Source organism: Solanum dulcamara, chromosome 2, assembly GCF_947179165.1.
Source record: "Solanum dulcamara chromosome 2, daSolDulc1.2, whole genome shotgun sequence".
Taxonomy (NCBI): Eukaryota; Viridiplantae; Streptophyta; class Magnoliopsida; order Solanales; family Solanaceae; genus Solanum; species Solanum dulcamara.
Window position 1 is genome coordinate 60,224,336 of NC_077238.1, and position 17,921 is coordinate 60,242,256.

At 39.5% G+C, this 17,921-nt stretch overlaps 1 pseudogene; it reads right to left on the reverse strand.

Annotated features, from left to right (window-relative positions):
* Window positions 1-11,519: 11,519 nt before the first annotated feature.
* Window positions 11,520-11,639, reverse strand: LOC129881226 (5S ribosomal RNA; annotated as a pseudogene).
* Window positions 11,640-17,921: the final 6,282 nt, after the last annotated feature.

Below are 17,921 nucleotides of genomic sequence, written 5' to 3' on the forward strand. Positions count from 1 at the left end.
CAAGAAACCTACATGACCTTTCCAGCCTTGTTGGTCCAGCTTAATCTTCAATTTGGCTTTTACTATGCATAGATATAGTTATTTTAAAGGTTCTAAAGTTAGGACCACTATAAAAGGGGACATCTCTCTTGATCCTTGCATTCATAGAATAACCATACTAACTCTACATGTTAGGAGTAGATTAGAACTTTTCTTCCTTTTCTTGTTCTTTTTTGATTATGTAGGCACCTATAGACATGCACCATGTCATCCAACTAGTGGAGGGCCAGTCAAGTTTAATTACTAGTTCAGCAATGGCAAGATGCAACAGTTGATAACTTGGACTAAGCTTAGGATAGACAAGTATGATGCTGAGCTAAAATAATGGAACCAACCTACTGATATGCAAACTGAGAAGGAGCATACGCAGAAGCTGATTTAATTTAGCAATGACAAGTTCCACCTTGCAGATTAGACCACCAAAAGACCTTCACAATTGCAACATGACCTGCAATATGGAAAGAAGAACATGCACAGCCTTGCTTGTGTTTGGTACAACAGATGCAATATGCAACAATTGACACCTAGAAGTCTGGTTGGAGATGCAAGACTATTGCAAAGACTTTTTTTAGCCTGCAAGATACAAATCCCCCCACCAACATTTTCTAACACATTCTTAGAGAACCTATAATGCTTCATCATCACTAAGAACAAGAGGAATTACAGTCACAACAATTGGTCCAATACACAGCAAATCTTCATTAGCCACAGCAACCTGGGGAAGTCCTTTTCTGTTTGTATTGGTTTGTGTTTGGTTTTGTTGGATTGTCCTTATGAATTTGCAGGTACCTAGAGTTATAATATAGTATACACTATTTGTAAGCTTGGGAAAAATCAGCAGCAGCCAACACCACAGCTGCTTCAGTTAAATTTCCAAATAAACACAACCAATAATACACATCTCTGTATAACTTCAACCTCTTCTAGTGGAAGTATAACAGCTAAACTTGTAGCTTTCCAGTTATACATCAACAACTTCAACAATAATTGGATATGGAAACTCATGAATTAGGAACTATCAACAATATTAAGAACTACACCATTGCTTTTCTTGTGTGTTTCCTTGTTTATTTGTGCAGGTTTCCAGAGATATAGCCCTCAACAAAGCAATAAGTGGAGCTATAGCCCTCACCAGAAACAACACCCAACTACAACAAAAACTACCAGCAACCACAGCAAACAAAATAGAATTAAATCTTAGAGAACACAGGTTGTTTGGAAACCAACAACAAGTAACAACCAACAACAACAACTCCAAATGTTTTGGAAGCCATCAATAAGCAACAGCTCTAGATTCCTTGGTTTATGCAGCAAATGTGGAACTACCCCCTGCCAAACAGTAGAATTTTTCCATACAACTAAACCATTTACTAGGGAGGGCAAGAGTATAAACTCAAAGCCACAACAGCCTACAAGCTATAATTTCCAATGACATCATCCTCTAATAACAACCTCAGCAGCCAGCAACACACATAAAACTACAAGTTTTTGCTTGTTTGTTTGGTTGTTTGGTTGTATAGATACAGGATATGGTAGAAGCCTTATTTGTTTATTTGCTTACTTGACATATAGGCTTGCAACAACTCCACCACTACCATCTGTGCTTGTTTTTCTTTACATGTGCAGCTGCAAGTTGATGGACCATCCAACAGCAGCTGAATTCACAACACCTTGGCACACATTGAGAAGATAAAAAGATGCAACTCTAACAACTCTAGAAATTTTAGAAATTCAGGAGGCTTATTTGGATGTTTGTTTTATTATTTCTTATTACCTTCGTCCTTTAGATTTGAAGGAGCTACAAAGACATATACAGCATCTGTGGAGAGCCACAAATACTAAGCAACTGTAACAACAATTTGTAACAGCTTCAAGGGAGAACATATAGGGCTGCAGTAGCACATCCAGAAGTAGTTCACAACCTCAGCATCTTTCAACAACATTCAACAACATAAACCATACCACACCAAAATTCCTCTTGGGGTTGTAGGATTACAGTAACTCCAAAAATAACATAGCTCAAGAAGTTACAGTGCGAATAGATGATCAGAGACCTTAGTCGAGCGACCCTGAAAAAGCCTGTCATTTCAATAAGGTACTCTTCTACATCCCCAAACTAGCAGCAGCACAATGCAACTCTTTTGATTGTCTCACTCGCATCATATGGACAAATTTGTTACGACAAGCCTAAGAAGGACAACGATGATAAGATCGATCTCAATCCATGGAAATCGGAAGGTTCATATACTTGACCTACTTCAATTTAGCTATATTTTCTAATATAGCTTATTTGAATAGGACTAGTGTAGGTTTCTTTCTTGTATTTACATAGAAGGAGAGAGTCTCCCTCATTTATGTTTTTTCTTAGTTGTGTTATATCGAGAGGAGTCCTCTCATATGTTTATCGCTTTCAATCTAGTATCGAGGATGAGTTGGTCGACCTTAGTACGTTAGCCGACTTATAAACCAACTTAAGGTCAGAGGTAAGGTTTATATCCCCCTTCATGTATTTTTATAATTTTATTTATGTTAAGGCTTGGGGGTGCAACTCAACTCCTGACTGTGCACGAGAGATGGGAGCCTCATATAGGGTCTGTTCTCAGAAAAAAAAGTTACCTTTTTCCCTTACTTGTATAAAATTCATTTTTTGAACATAATTGGAATCCATAATCATAATTCAAACTTGAAATTAGGGTAATTCTTGTATACCAAGTCAATTTGAGTGCCAACCATGGAAATACTTTGAAAATCATTAAACTTCATAATCGTAGTTCATGTAAATCATCATTGAAAATAGCTTCATGCATGGGCATTCATAATTCAGCTTAAAATCATATAATTAATGTAGAATAATCCTTATGATAATTACTAATAATAATTAAAAACATAATTGAAAGAGCCAAACACAATTTCATCAAAACTATAGTTAGAAAGTAATGGAAATTCAAGAGATTTTTGAGAAAAACCTTGGGACTCCATGGGTTAAAGGAACCCATGTATCAATGTAACGACCCGAATAATTGTTAGATAAGATTAGTATAAAAAAGAAAGAATTTTATTCGACTGGGTCCCACCATCCCGCCAGAGCGGGATAGTCCCGCCTAAGTGGCATCGCCAGAGCGGGAGGTCGTGGGACTGAACTTAAGTCGCAAAATCTTATTTTCCCCTTCTCTTCCAAATAAAATTTAGAGTCGAGGGTTTCTGTAAAACCCTCCAAAAAGGCTGCTCTTGACTTGTAGAGAAGAAGAAAGGAAATCTCAAAATTTGGAAGGCTTCAACCGGTGGAATTCAATCTGATCTTGCCCGTAGAATAGCTGGAACCAATGAATTTAGTAACATTATCTCCCAACAGTTTCTTGGCGCCCAGGTAGGCTAGGCTTCTCTTTTTTAAGTAGTAAATCTATACCTATTGTGTAGTAAAAAAGGAAACTTATTGGAAAATCTTATAATTAAGTTGTGGTCATGGGTCACGAGCAGAAGTTCGATTGTGTTAGAGTCTATTTTAAATGTAACTTGGTAAAAAGGAGCTGTAATAATTTGGGAAGTGTGTTGGGTGTGATATTGTTACATAGAGATGGTTATTTTATAATGGGCATAGTATTGTGTACAGGGATATAAAACTAAGTAGGGATTGATTATAAACCATAAGGGTTTGGTAGTGTGGGTGTTGGTTTGGTTCCCGGAGTCATCTTAATGTGTATAATTGTGTTACTTATGACATGCCTAAATGTGTACCGATAAAGGAAATAATTTAGTTCTTATATAAATGATTATTTGTTGGCTTGTTTGTGATGAACCTATTCTATTGATATAATGTGATCTATTATTGGTATTTTATGGTTGATTTGTATAATTGGATCGGGTGTCATGTTTCGATATATATATGAATTGGGTGTTATATTCTGATACATATTTGAATTGGGTATCACATTCTGAAATAATTCTTGGATTGGGTGTCATGTTTCGACACAAATATGACTAGATTGGGTCCCTTGAGAAGGCCAAGTATGTGTATGTGCGAATGGTCCCTTGAGAGGACCTAATGATATTTGTAATTGTATGTAATATAAGGTTAGTAGAAAGTGTGCCACGGATTAAGGACCTATAAACGAACTCTTGAGTTGAGGTGTTGGTTATTAAGAAGTGTGAGAGTGAATAACTTATTGGTGGGTAAGAGAGTAGGTTGTATGGGTCTTGATATGACATATGTGTTATAAATGCATTCTATACTTATAGGCTTAAAGGTTGAAGTTCTTGTTGATCGGGAGTCTTATCATTAAGACTTCAACGAGTAGATGAAGTAGTAGTACCAAAAACTAGGTTGATTAGAAAGTGTGGGTGTGGTAGGGCTAGGCCTTGTGTCTTGATACAGTTGGTCTAATACCAGTGATGGTTGGATGGAACCATTTACTGGCTAAGGTTGCTAGATGAACACTGTTAGTTGATTGAGCAATTATAAGGTATGGATCATAACCCACAGGTCTTAAGCTGTAACTAGGGCGGTAGTGGAGCTCTGAAGTTTGGAGGGGTGAACACCTTAGGTGGGAGTGAGTGTACTTATTTGGTTGGGGTAGATAAGTGATAAACTTAATTATTATGATATCTCTTATTTTTATGTTTATATATTATACGGTGGGTATTAGATTGAACGATGATGCCTATCAGTATGTGTTGTTTGTATTGATACTACTCTTTTAATGCCATTTGGCACAGTCTGGTTACAGGGCCAGTTACGTCTCTTAGGTGAAGACGAAGGCGATCCTCTAACATCTTTATTTTTACTTTCTGTTAGTTGAAGTTGGGTCATTGGTCTTTTTTTTTTTTTACTCATAGCAACTCGTATACCTATTTTAGATTAGTATCCATGGGGGGTTTTATGTGTTATTCTTATACAAGTGCATTACTTCAGATTTTTATAAACTTTTGGCTTAGTTACTCAGGTTGTTGATTTAAATTCTGCAATGTTTTTATAAAAGGGGTTAAGGGTTCTCTTGCTTAGGTCATAGAGTATATGCCCGCACGACCCAGTGGGTTGGGTCATGAAAATTTGGTATCAGAGCCCAGATTGCCCAGGTTACCAATCTACCAGTACAAGTTCAAGTATGGAATTGACTCTTGCGAATTGATGTGTTGATGTCCACATCTAATCTTTAGGAAGCTATGAAGCATTTTAGGAAGTAGTTTTATTCCTTCTCTCTTATTCGTGCAGTCTGTCGCTTATGGTATGGGTTGAGTTAAATTGGTATCTCTGAATTTGAATTGGTATCTCAACGAGGTAAATTGGATATCGTTGTTGCAGCTGAAGGAACACAAGTAAGGAAATTAGAACCAAGAAGGTTCCAATTGGTATCTTACCTTAGTGGCAAAGAGAATGCATAGATGATCAACTAATGGTCATCCATGAAGTGAACTAAATTACTTTACTTGCTTGAGTTATGTAGCCGAATAATTGATTATGTGCATATGGACTCCTGATTTAAAGTGTGAAACACCTTACCGGCTCGCTGAAATTGTGTCATATATGTTTGATAGTAATTTTGAGGGCTTGATTCCAAAAAAGAGTCATAAGTGAATTATGTGCATTGAATTGTGTAAGACCCAAGACTATTAAGGGATGAGTTCTAATGTGCTGAATGATAAATTCATGTGAGGGAAGGTGGCATGTAAATGGTGCATGGACTTACCATTTATGCTACTTGGTAAGGGAATTTAACCAGTGGGGACTATGGAGAAACTCTGGTTTCAAGGCAGTCGGAACTTGGTTAGAAATTAGGTGAGGAAAAGATCTAGTGTTGTACATTAGTCTAATGGTGATCATGAAAGACCCTTAGCATATTTAGTAATTAAGCTAAAACAAGGTATTGTTGTATTGTGTCTGTCTGATATAATGGATTGAACCATTAGCTTGAGTTAATAAGAACTTGATGTTGCAAGCTGTTTTTTGAAAAGATGTCGTATTTATCTTGATGTCTTTGGTCTAATGGGGAGCGATAATCTCCTAGATGTGGTGCTAGGTTCGACTCTGGGACAGTTCATGTAACACCCCACGCTTTTAAAACTCAGAATGTCTCATAAGTTCCTTAGACATTATCATGTGAGCCGGATATGCTACGATGCCATCAAATGACTCCAAGGAGGGGAGGATGTGATACCCCGTAGTAGAGAAGGTTGGAAGTGGAATTATAAGAATCCGGAAGGAATTGGAGGCCAAGTAACGAGTTGTAGAACTCGATGTACCTACGTAAGTTGTTAATGTAAAAGTTTTATATACTTGAGCTACTAGAGGACATGCCAAGCCTGCGTAGAATGGATTACATAGGCTCTTAAAATAAAGAGAGATAACGAACCTACGAGAGGGAGGAAAGACTAGTTTTCGAACTTACGAAAGTAAAGCAAGCAGCTGACAAGCAAGCACCTCAAGCAAGTAGGTGACAAGCAAGCACATCAAGCACGCAGGTGACAAGCAAGCAGGTGACTCACCTTCCTGCTTGGGGGGTAGACCCCGCTACCACGTGGCGATGTGTGATAGGCCACATGAACCTAAGTGGCAGCCACATGTCACCCCAAGGGACTTCCACATGGCACCTTCTAAAAAGGGTGGATATATATGTTAATGACTCTTAATTCATTATGTATCCAAAAAATCAGTCAAAACATAGAGAGGAAACATGAGAGAAAGAGAGTACCTACGGCAGCTTTGGTTTGAAAGAATTAAGGGTGAGTTCTTCATTATTCTTCCGTGAATTAATTATCTACGGTGTTCCTCAAGCATGTGGAGATGTATATATGTATATATATGTATATTATGATGACTAAGAAGTCATTTCTTCAGCTGTACGCTTGGAAAAGTTGGACGGAAATGTGAGAGGAAGAAGAGAGGAGGGCTACGGCCTAGGGGCTGCCAAGGTACGCCTCCGAGATTTGATCTGTAAATAAATTATCTAAGGTATACTACAATGAATTTAGGGTGCTAATAACATAAATTTACTGCTTGGGTCAGCAAGAAAGTCATACAAACAGCCCGCCCAATTTCAGCGCATTTGAAGAAGTTCTGAGTTGCGATTTGACAATTTCGGCCAATTTTGGATAAGGTTTCTCCTTTTAATTTGGACTTTATGGTGTTGTTATAGAGTGTGTTACATGACCTATAGGTGGCTGGAAATGTGAAAGTGGCATAGAAACACTTGACGTTCAGAATAAACTAAATTGGAGTCGCTATAGTTGAATTGTCGTCAAAGTAAAGTGTTGTTCTTGTGAGGTGCTGCTGCAGGGGTATGGCTGGTTGTTGCAGGGTCTAAATATGCTCTAAATTAGGTAGGGTATCTGATGGTTTCAGACACATGACCCCCCCGCTTCGTACGGTTAAAGGTTTTGCCAAATGAAAACTAGAAACCCTATTTTGATATCGTATTTTTGAAAGAGTCGTTTGGAGTTTATGTTGTATATTGTTGGTGTGAATTGCGTAAACATATGTTGCAGGTTTTTGTTGTTGGTTGTCTGTAGTGTTTAGGGGCCTAATTGTAAATTTGGATAGGGCACATTATAGGGGAGGTGCTGCCCAATTTTCGTTAACACCTTGACTAGTTAAGGAACTATTCAAGAAGGCGAGCGAAGGGATGAATGCTATGAATACTCGTGTCTAGTCTAAGTTGCTGAAAAGTCTAAGGTTTTTAACACTTGCATTACTTCCATGTTAAATAGGTTTCGAGGACAACGACGTGAACACGATTAAGGGGATTCCATAAGAGGTATATGAAGCTTCTCTTTGTATGTTTTTGGTATAGGTATGTAAATCCTATCTTTTCTCTTTTGGCATGTCATAGATGTAAGCAGGATATGATATGAGCTTTGGGGGTAATTCCATTCCCAGGTTCTGAATATGACTTCAGGACCCTCACTCACTTTTGAATGATTAAACTTTAAAGTAGTAAGCTGCTATCTTCGAGTCTTCTATATGACTGTATAACAATTGATTCGACTAAGCTCTTGTTTGTAAAAAAGAAAGGCTCTAAGATAACTAATGCTCAGACTGCTATAAGATATTTCACATTGGTATATGTCTAAGATTTCCAAAAACTCCTTTTTACATAGTCCTTAGTGACAGTTAGAGAGTATACATCAGATACCTTCTGCCCTAATCCCCAGGTGATGGTTCACTTGATGACTTCATTGAGTCTCTGATACTGATTTAAACTGTGTTTTGTTTCTCACTACTCTACTCGTGTATACTGTAACACTTCTTCTTCGAGTCCCAGGCCGGTTATCAGATTCGTGCAATTCACTGCATTTTTTGCTGAGTCCCTCGCTAGAGGGCCGGCATCCGTATGTATATATATAATGATGATGTGTTATAATAAGGTGACGATGGCACGGGGCCTTATACTGATACTATGATGATGTATTGTAATAAGGTGACGATGGAATGGGGCCTGATACTGATACTACAAATATGATTCACCGGATCCCTAATAGGGCCGGCTATATTGAAAGTTTGAGCATGCATGATTTTACTTTTCCAAGTACCGGTTTCTGATTTGACATTTTATCCCCTGCTTCTCTACTTCAGATATGCTTCCAGTTGTATCATCTTATGTTTTACATACTTAGTACATATGTCGTACTGACCCCCTTTCTCGGGGGGCTGCGTTCATGCCCGCAGGTACAGATACAGGTTTTGGGAGTCCGTCAGCTTAGGATTCTATGCAGCTCAGTTGGAAGAGGCTCCATTGTATCGGGCCTAGTTTTTGATACTATCCACTGATGTATAACATTTTTTTGTCCATTCGGGGGTACGGCGGGGGCCCTATCCCGCCATATGTTGTCGTTAATATTTTTAGAGGTTTGCAGACATGTATATGTGGGTTGTGTATGTCAGGTTGATTCAGTTGGGTCTACATGATATATGATATATGTTATTATGTTATGGCAGCCTTGTCGTCTTGCGTGCCCTATCATGTTGTGATACAAACGAAAAAGGCTACAGGTTTATGAAAATGTTATCGCCCAGTGGGGCTCTGTTATATGATATTATTTTATTTACAGTTCAATTTGACTGCATTTGATAGATATGTATACGGGGGTCCAGGTCGGACCCCAGTCGCGGCCTACGGGGTTGGGTCGTGACAGAAGTGGTATCAGAGCAATTCGTCCTTGGATTGTCTGCAGACCGTGTCTAGTAGAGTCTTGATTATCGATGTATTGCGCGCCACATCTATAAATAGGAAGCTACAGGATATTTAGGGTGTTACCTTTCTTCTACATCTGAGATCATATTATAGATCCGAGTCATAGGAAAATTCCTTATACTAACCTTGGATCTTAACAGAAGGAAGACATCAACCAAAGGAAATAATTGACGACATGGGATGTCACGAAGCATGCGGGTAAGTAAAGTAATGGCACGAAGGATATCTATCTGTTTGAGTAAGGTATGGAAGTAATATTCGAATATAAAGTCGAGACCTGAAAGGAAAGCAGACAAGAAGTGCAATAGATGCAGTTTGAAGTTGGGCATATAAGGTAAGTCCAATACTTTTTTATATTATTGTTGACGTTGAAAGCCCTGTGTTGTTGCGATATGCGATGACATTTGGAAGCCCTGTGCAGCTGTGATATGATATGTATATATATATGTTGGCCCTGTGAGGCATTGTTGGTATTTTCTGCGTATAGGTTTTGGGATAGTAAGAAGTGTAGAGGAAACTCTGCCGAAATTTTCCCAATACAAGAAGGAGGGCATAAAACATAGTTTATAACATATCTTGGAAGTTGATACCAAGTACCCCCATTATGGTTAACTAAAGCCGTAAGAGGTACCCTTCAGGTCATCCATAAGGGGTACCCTTTTCACTCGGGGAAGTTTATTACGGAGAAACAAAAGTCTGTCTGAGTAGTACAGTTCAGACCACAGTATCTCCAGCTGTAACTATGATGTAGAGAAAAAAAAGAAGCTCAGGTTGAAGGGTAAGGTGTCTAGTAATTGAACTTCACTCTTTTTGAAAGTCCCAAGCCCTCAATTCCTATCGTAAATTAGACGAGTTGTTCATAACTTGAGGATAAACCCTGAAGGAGACCAGGTCGGGCAAGTATTAAAAGGGAAGTACTGTGATGTTTAAGAGGTTTTGGTTTCTTCCAACAATGGTTGGAAAATGGTTCACGATAACAGTTTATAGTTCTCCACCGAGTAATTGGGAAAAGAACTTCTAACAAAAGCACCTCAAAGAGATGTCAGGAACAGAACACGAATACGAATTAAAAGGGGATATGTAAGTATGAATTGAACAGTGCGATACGAGTATGTAGGGACAAAGTGGAACCACTAGTAAGATGCACTTAGTATGCGTTGACTAAGTTAAAGGCCTGCGTTGAGAACGCAGTAAGAGCATGGGGCTTAAGATACAAAAAAAATGATGCGTATACACAACGTCACCCCAGAAATAGTAGAACCCTTAAGGAACGAGGATGGAAAACTTAAGGAACAAATGGCGCAACTTCTATTCGCCCTAAGAAGCAAAGGATATAGGTTGGGATAAAGCTACTACTTCAAGAAAACCTTAAATAGTTATCGTCGGAATACTAGCACTAACTAATTGGAATTGGAACGACTACAGGTGCAAAGTAATTCTGGGAAAAGGAAAAGTAGAAGGTGGCCTTGGATGAGTTATTCCTTGGGTCACATTATTCAAGTACCGATTAGTAGACAAAACATCACATTAAATATGGAAAGGTTCTCTTCGCTTTGTAATTTAGCCACGGCTCCGTACACGGATAGTTCGATTATAAAATATGAAGATAGACGGAGACATGATGCAGTACCAAGTAGATTGGAGGAAGAGATTGGGCGAAATTGATACTGGAAAAAGAGACATAGAGCAAGGTACAAGTAGATAAAAGTACGAGTACCCTCTAAAGGGGGGAAGTTAATAAGAAAATGGCAAAGGTAGGAGGAGGCAATTGATATAGCAATATATGTGAGATAGACGTCTAAACTTCAATAAGATATCTTGCTGAACCAAGTTAGAAAGGTCTAGAAGCTACCAATAATTGGATGGAAACCAGAATGCTACATAAGGTAGTATTAAGAAGTTTCCAACAAGACCCAGAACAACATGACACTAGAAGGCGGCTGCATATAAAAAAAGAAGAACGTACCAATGAAAGGATATCGAATAATTCAAGAGACACTACGAAGGATAATGACAGCATACTAGACCAAAAGCCAAAACATTGGTTATATAGTTAGTCGCAAATGATGTTGCGATAGATAAATAACCGAAGAAAAAGGAATAGAAAGCCTCCTGTGGTAGAAAATGAGGGGAACACAAAATGAATAGAGGATAGTGGAGCTAAAGGTCTACGCCGATACTGGATGCAAGATAACAGATGAAAGGACAGGGCAAAACATAAAGACTCGCGAGACAACGTTGAGGTAAATCTGGAGCTAAGTTGAGTGCCCCACACATTATGGCAAGGATGACAATGAAACGCGAAACGAAGAATTCCCAGGGAGGTCACCCATCCCAGTATTACTCTCACCCCAGCACGCTTAACCTCAAAATTCTGATGGAACTTAATGCGTTAGTGCTGGTATGATCACGCGAGATGGAAGAATCAGAACTAGCGGTGGAGGAACGACATGAGATTATGTTCCTGGAATACTATATGTTACGTTAAGGGTATTGTAAAAAGGATTTAAGCAAGACAAGAAGGATTAGCTAACTGCTAACTGATGACGCACTCAAATGCCACAGCTCTTCAACATAGAACTAGTTAATGAGAGGAAAACTACAGAATGACTATATGGGCTAGTGGGCGAGGGAATTTCGACACCACTTGGCAGCCAACTCTGAGGGAGAAAAAGCAAAACCCAAAAGGTAAGGGTACCAGCTGATGTAATTTACGAATGACAAAAAGCAATACCCAAGGTCGAAAATTCCACAATATGACCAGGACTATAAGACTCACTTCATACTCCAGCACCAGATGAATCTGGAGGGAATGTTACTTGTGGATTAACGATATTAGTCCCTGCTCCTTTGATCAAAGGTTACCTACTCCGCCGAGAAGGTGTAAAACTGTAGAGTAAAAGAGTGGTAGGACCTTACGGAGTCCCCACAGCTATTGTCCTAGGCAAGGGAACCCAAGTTGCAATTAACTATCGAGAGATACAAATATAGGTTAAGCCCAATTATCGAGATAGAATTAGTGCTACGGGTGGAGTAATACATGGCCACGAGTGGACCAAAGATCTACCCCGACATCGAGTGTAGGATAAGGGGGAAAAGGCAGGGTAAAACATGAGGACTAGCGAGGTAACGCTAGGATACTTCTTGTACCCTCTCATATTCTTGTAAAGGTAAAGAATGACACAAGATAATGTGTCTAGAGGATTACAAGCGGGGGTAAGGGAAATTGTGAAAGGGTTTAAGTAAAACTGACTGAACTAGCTGGTTACTACAGGATAGCGAGCTTCTATGCCAAAACTCTTTTGGAATTATACCAGATCATGCTGGACAAAGCAAAGAACGACTACGAGAGACATTATATGAGGGGACTGCATCATTATTCGGTAGCCAACCCTAAGGATTGGAAAAAAAAGGGGAAGAAGGACCCAAAAGATCGAATGCCAGTTAAAGTTCTAAAAAGAGTTGAGAAGGACTATACGAGGCTAACGGTTCCCAAATTATCAACATCGTTATGAACCTATTTTGTACTCTGTAAGAGTAGGGTGCTATGTGGGTTATTGTGAGTAGGCTAATAAATCAGCCCATTTGCTTCCAATCAAGAGCACCTATGCAGCTAATATTAGGTGGAGTTATACAACATGGAGGTAGTAAGGTTTCGTGAGGTAGTAAGGTTTCGTGAGGTTTCCCTAGCTAATATCTTAGATGGAAGAACTTCAATTAAGATTAACATTTAGACATCAGTCTAAGAAGAGATCGGGAACACAGGTAGGTCTTAGTACCCTAGTTTTTCCCTCGAGCTGCTGAATAGACTAAGCATACTATCAGACGTTAGAAGATATATTGCGGACTAATATGGTTGGCTTTAAGAGTAACTGAGATGATCGCCCACCACTTATTGAATTTGCCTACGAGAAGGGCTACTATTCCAGCATTCAGATGACCCCCTACAAGATGTTGTAAGGCAAAGTGTATAAGTCCCCCTATTGGGGAAAAAGACTAAGTTGGTAGGCTAAACAGGATTACGCAAACTATTGAATAATGACCCCAGAATCGGTAGAAATGATATACAGATAATTGACGTCGACATTCAGAGTTCAAATTGATGATTGGATGTTCATAATGGAGTCACCTAGAAAAGGGAACTTAACCCAAAATATATTAGACTGTATCAAGTTACTCATAAGGTGGACAACGTGGTGGGTAAGTTGAGCTTACCACCTCATTTAGAAACTATACGCCCAGTCCATCAGATAGGCATGCTTCACAAAGATACTGACGAGCCACCCAGGGTATATGCCATAGGTGAGGTCTAGGAGATGGAATCCTATGAGGAAAAACCTATCGCCATATTAGATCGGCAAACGGAAAGATTGTAGACTAAATACGTGCCTTCAGTCAAGTTATGGTGGAAAAACCAAAACTAGAAACAGGATGATCGGGAACTGAAGAGAACATAAAATACAAGTATTCGCACCTATTCCCAACGTCAGCAGGTAACCCCAATTCCTGAAACTCTTATATTAAGTACTTGGATAGGAGTATGTGTTATGGACATAATAAAGAATCTCCCAACAATTTGTATAAGTTGCTAAGAGAAGTTTTGTCTAACATTCGGGGACGAATGTTCTAAAGGGGGGAAGGATGTTACACCCCACGCTTATAAAACTCGGAATGTCTCATAAGTTCCTTAGACATTATCATGTGATCCGGATATGCTATGATGCCATCAAATGACTCCAAGGAGGGGAGGATGTGATACCCCATAGTAGAGAAGGTTGGAAGTGGAATTATAAGAATTCGGAAGGAATTGGAGGCCAAGTAACGAGTCGTAGAACTTGATGTACCTACGTAAGTTGTTAATGTAACATTTTTATATACTTGAGCTACTAGATGACATGCCAAGCCTGCGTATCACGGATTACATAGGCTCTTAAAATAAAGAGAGATGACGAACCTACGAAAGGGAGCAAAAACTAGTTTCCGAACTTACGAAAGTGAAGCAAGCAGGTGACAAGAAAGCACCTCAAGCAAGTAAGTGACAATAAAGCACCTCAAGAATGCAGGTGACAAGCAAGCAGGTGACTCACCTTCCTGCTTGGGGGGTGGACCCCGCTGCCACATGGCGATGTGTGATAGGCCGCATAAACCTAGGTGGCGCCCTAGGGGGCTGCCACGTGGCACCTTCTAAAAAGGGTGGATATATATGTTAATGACTCTTAATTCATTATGTATCCAAAAAATCAGCCAAAACATAGAGAGGAAACGTGAGAGAAAGAGAGTACCTACGGCAGCTTTGGTTTGGAAGAATTAAGGGTGAGTTCTTTATTATTCTTCCGTGAATTAATTATCTACGGTGTTACTAAAGCATGTGGAGATTTATATATGTATATATATGTATATTATGATGACTAAGAAGTCATTTCTTCAGCTGTACACTTGGAAAAGTTGAACAGATATGTGAGAGGAAGAAGAGAGGAGGGCTACGGTTTAGGGGCTGCCAAGGTACGCCTCCGAGCTTCGCTCCGTAAATAAATTATATAAGATATACTAAGATGAATTTAGGGTGATAATAACATAAATTTACTTCTTGGGTCAGCAATAAAGTCATACAAACAGCCCGCTCAATTTAAGCGCGTTTGAAGAAGTTCCGAGTTGCGATTTGACAATTTTGGCCAATTTCGGATAAGGTAAGGTCTCTCATTTTAATTTGGACTTTATGGTGTTGTTATTGAGTGTATTACACTCCCAATAGGTGGTTGTAAATGTGAAAGTGGCATAGAAACACTTGACATTCGTAATAAACTAAATTGTAGTCGCTATAGTTGAATTCTCGTCAAAGTAAAGTGTTGTTCTTGTGAGGTGCTGCTGCAGGGGTGTGGCTGGTTGTTGCAGGGTTAAAATATTCTATAAATGAGGTGGGTGATATTTTTGTTTCATCCACATGACCCCCCCCCCCCACTTCGTACGGTTAAAGGTTTTGCCAAATGGAAACTAGAAACCCTATTTTGACATCGTATTTTTGAACGAGCCGTTTGGAGTTTATGTTGTATATTGTTGGTGTGATTTGCATAAACATATGTTGCAGGTTGTTGTTGTTGGTTGTCTGTAGTGTTTAGGGTCCTAATTGGAAATTTGGATAGGGCACATTATAGGAGAGATGCTTCCCAATTTTTGTTAACACCTTAACTAGTTAAGGAACTAGTCGAGAAGGCGAGCGAAGGGATGAATGCTATGAATACTCATGGGTAGTCTAAGTTGCTGAAAAGTCTAATTTTAACACTTGCATAAATTCCATGTTAACTAGGTTTCGAGGACAACGACGTGAACACGATTAAGGGGAATCCATAAGAGGTATGTGAAGCTTCTCTTGGTATGTTTTTGGTATAGGTATGTAAAGCCTATCTTTTCTCTTTTGGCATGTCTTAGATGTAAGAAGGATATGATATGAGCTTTGGGGGTAACTCCATTCCCAGGTTCTGAATATGACTTTAGGACCCTCACTCACTTTTGAATGATTAAACTTTAAAGTAGTAAGCTGCTATCTTCGAGTCTTCTATATGACTGTATAACAATTGATTCGACTAAGCTCTTATTTGTAAAAACGAAAGGCTCTGAGATAACTAATGCTCGGACTACTATAAGATATTTCACATTGGTATATGTCTAAGATTTCCAAAAACTCCTTTTTACATAATCCTTAGTGACAGTTAGAGAGTATACGTCAGATACCTTCTGCCCTGATCCCTAGGTGATGGTTCGCTTGATGACTTTATTGAGTCTCAGATATTGATTTAAACTGTGTTTTGTTTCTCACTATTCTACTCGTGTATACTGTAACACTTCTTCTCCGAGTCCTGGGCTGGTTATCAGATTCATACAATTCACTGCATTTTTCACCGAGTCCCGGGCTGGTTATTAGATTCATGCAATTCACTGTATTTTTCACCGAGTCCCTCGCTAGAGGGACAGAATCCGTTTGTATATATATGATGATGATGTATTGTAACAAGGTGAAGATGGCACGGGGCCTGATACTGATACTACAAATATGATTCATCGGATCCCTAATAGGGTCGGCTATATTGAAAGTTTGAGCATGCATAATTTTATTTTTCCAAGTACCGGTTTCTGATTTGACATTGTATCCCCTGCTTCTCTACTTCAGATATGCTTCTAGTTGTATCATGTTATCTTTTACATACTCAGTACATATGTCATACTGACACCCTTTCTCGGGGGGCTACGTTCATGCCCGCAGGTACAAATATAGGTTTTGGGAGTCTGTCAGCTTAGGATTCCATGCAGCTCAGCTGGAAGAGGCTTCATTGTATCGGGGCCTAGTTTTTGATACTGTCCAATGATGTATAACATTTTTTGTCCATTTGGGGGTACGGCGGGGGCCCTGTCCCGCCATATATTATCATTAATATTTTTAGAGGTCTGCAGATATGTATATGTGGGTTGTGTATGTCAGGTTGATTCAGCTGGGTCTACATGATATATGATATATGTTATTATGTTATGGAAGCCTTGTCGGCTTGTGTACCCTGTCATGTTGTGATACAAACAAAAAGGGCTACAGGTTTATGAAAATGTTATCGCCTAGTGGGGCTCTGTTACATGATATTGTTTTATTTACTGTTCAATTTGACTGCAGTTGATAGATATGTATACGGGGGTCCAAGTCGGACCCTAGTCGCGGCCTACGGGGTTGGGTCGTGACAGTTCATGTCAATTTATTTATGGAAAAAGGAGTTAGATGGGTTAATTTTAACTCTGGGAGTCTAAGGGAGAATATGGGGCAGGAAAAATGCCAAGGGAGATTTTTGAGGTTATAGTCTTGGGGAATCCCACACCAGTGGGAATATCCTACCAGAGCAAGAATTTTCAATCTAAAGCGGGATCTCACGAGACAGAATCCTCAGAAAGAGGTCTTTTATTATTCCCCTATTTTTTGAAATGATCTTTCAAGCGCAATGGCTAGCTCTAAGGTTAATGTAGTGATTAACTAAGAACAAATAGCCATAAAAATGATAGTATTAATATATACGGAGATGTGAAAGAATTAAAAAGCATCTTGTACTTGCAAAAATAAAAGAAATAGTAAAGGAAAGCGACAAATTATTTGTTCCTTGCCCACACGGGGCAACCCAATTAAATAAAAAATCCTAACGGAGGCGTGGGGGAGTGTCGACATATGAATCTAGATCCTTCGGGGGGGTATTGTACTGCCCAGGCCTCATTTAGAAAGGCGAGCTCGGTGAAATCGTCGGGTTCCAACCTGGGCAATTCCCTCTGGAGAGCGACATAGAGGGATATGGTCTTGATATTTTTTCACACCCTCATCATGAGGCGGCCCCTCTCTATTCTCTTTCTCCTCTCCCACCAAAACTAGTGGAATTGGAGTAGGGGTCTAGGCAAAGTGGCCTCCTAGTCGCCTCCGAACCGCGGCTAAGTCCTCCTCCAAGCAAGGAATAACTGGTGGTTGTGACTGAGAGGGAGGAGAATCATCCTCATCCTCATCCTCACTATCTACTGCTACTGCCTGACTACTCTCGGCCTCGTTAGTCTTCTGTTTCTTCTATCCCCTGGAAGAGGTCCACCTGATAAGCATTGGATGGAAAGGGGGATCCATAGGGAGTACCTCGTCAGATTCCAGAAGTGGCACCCCGGCTACCTTGCACATAGCAGAGGTCA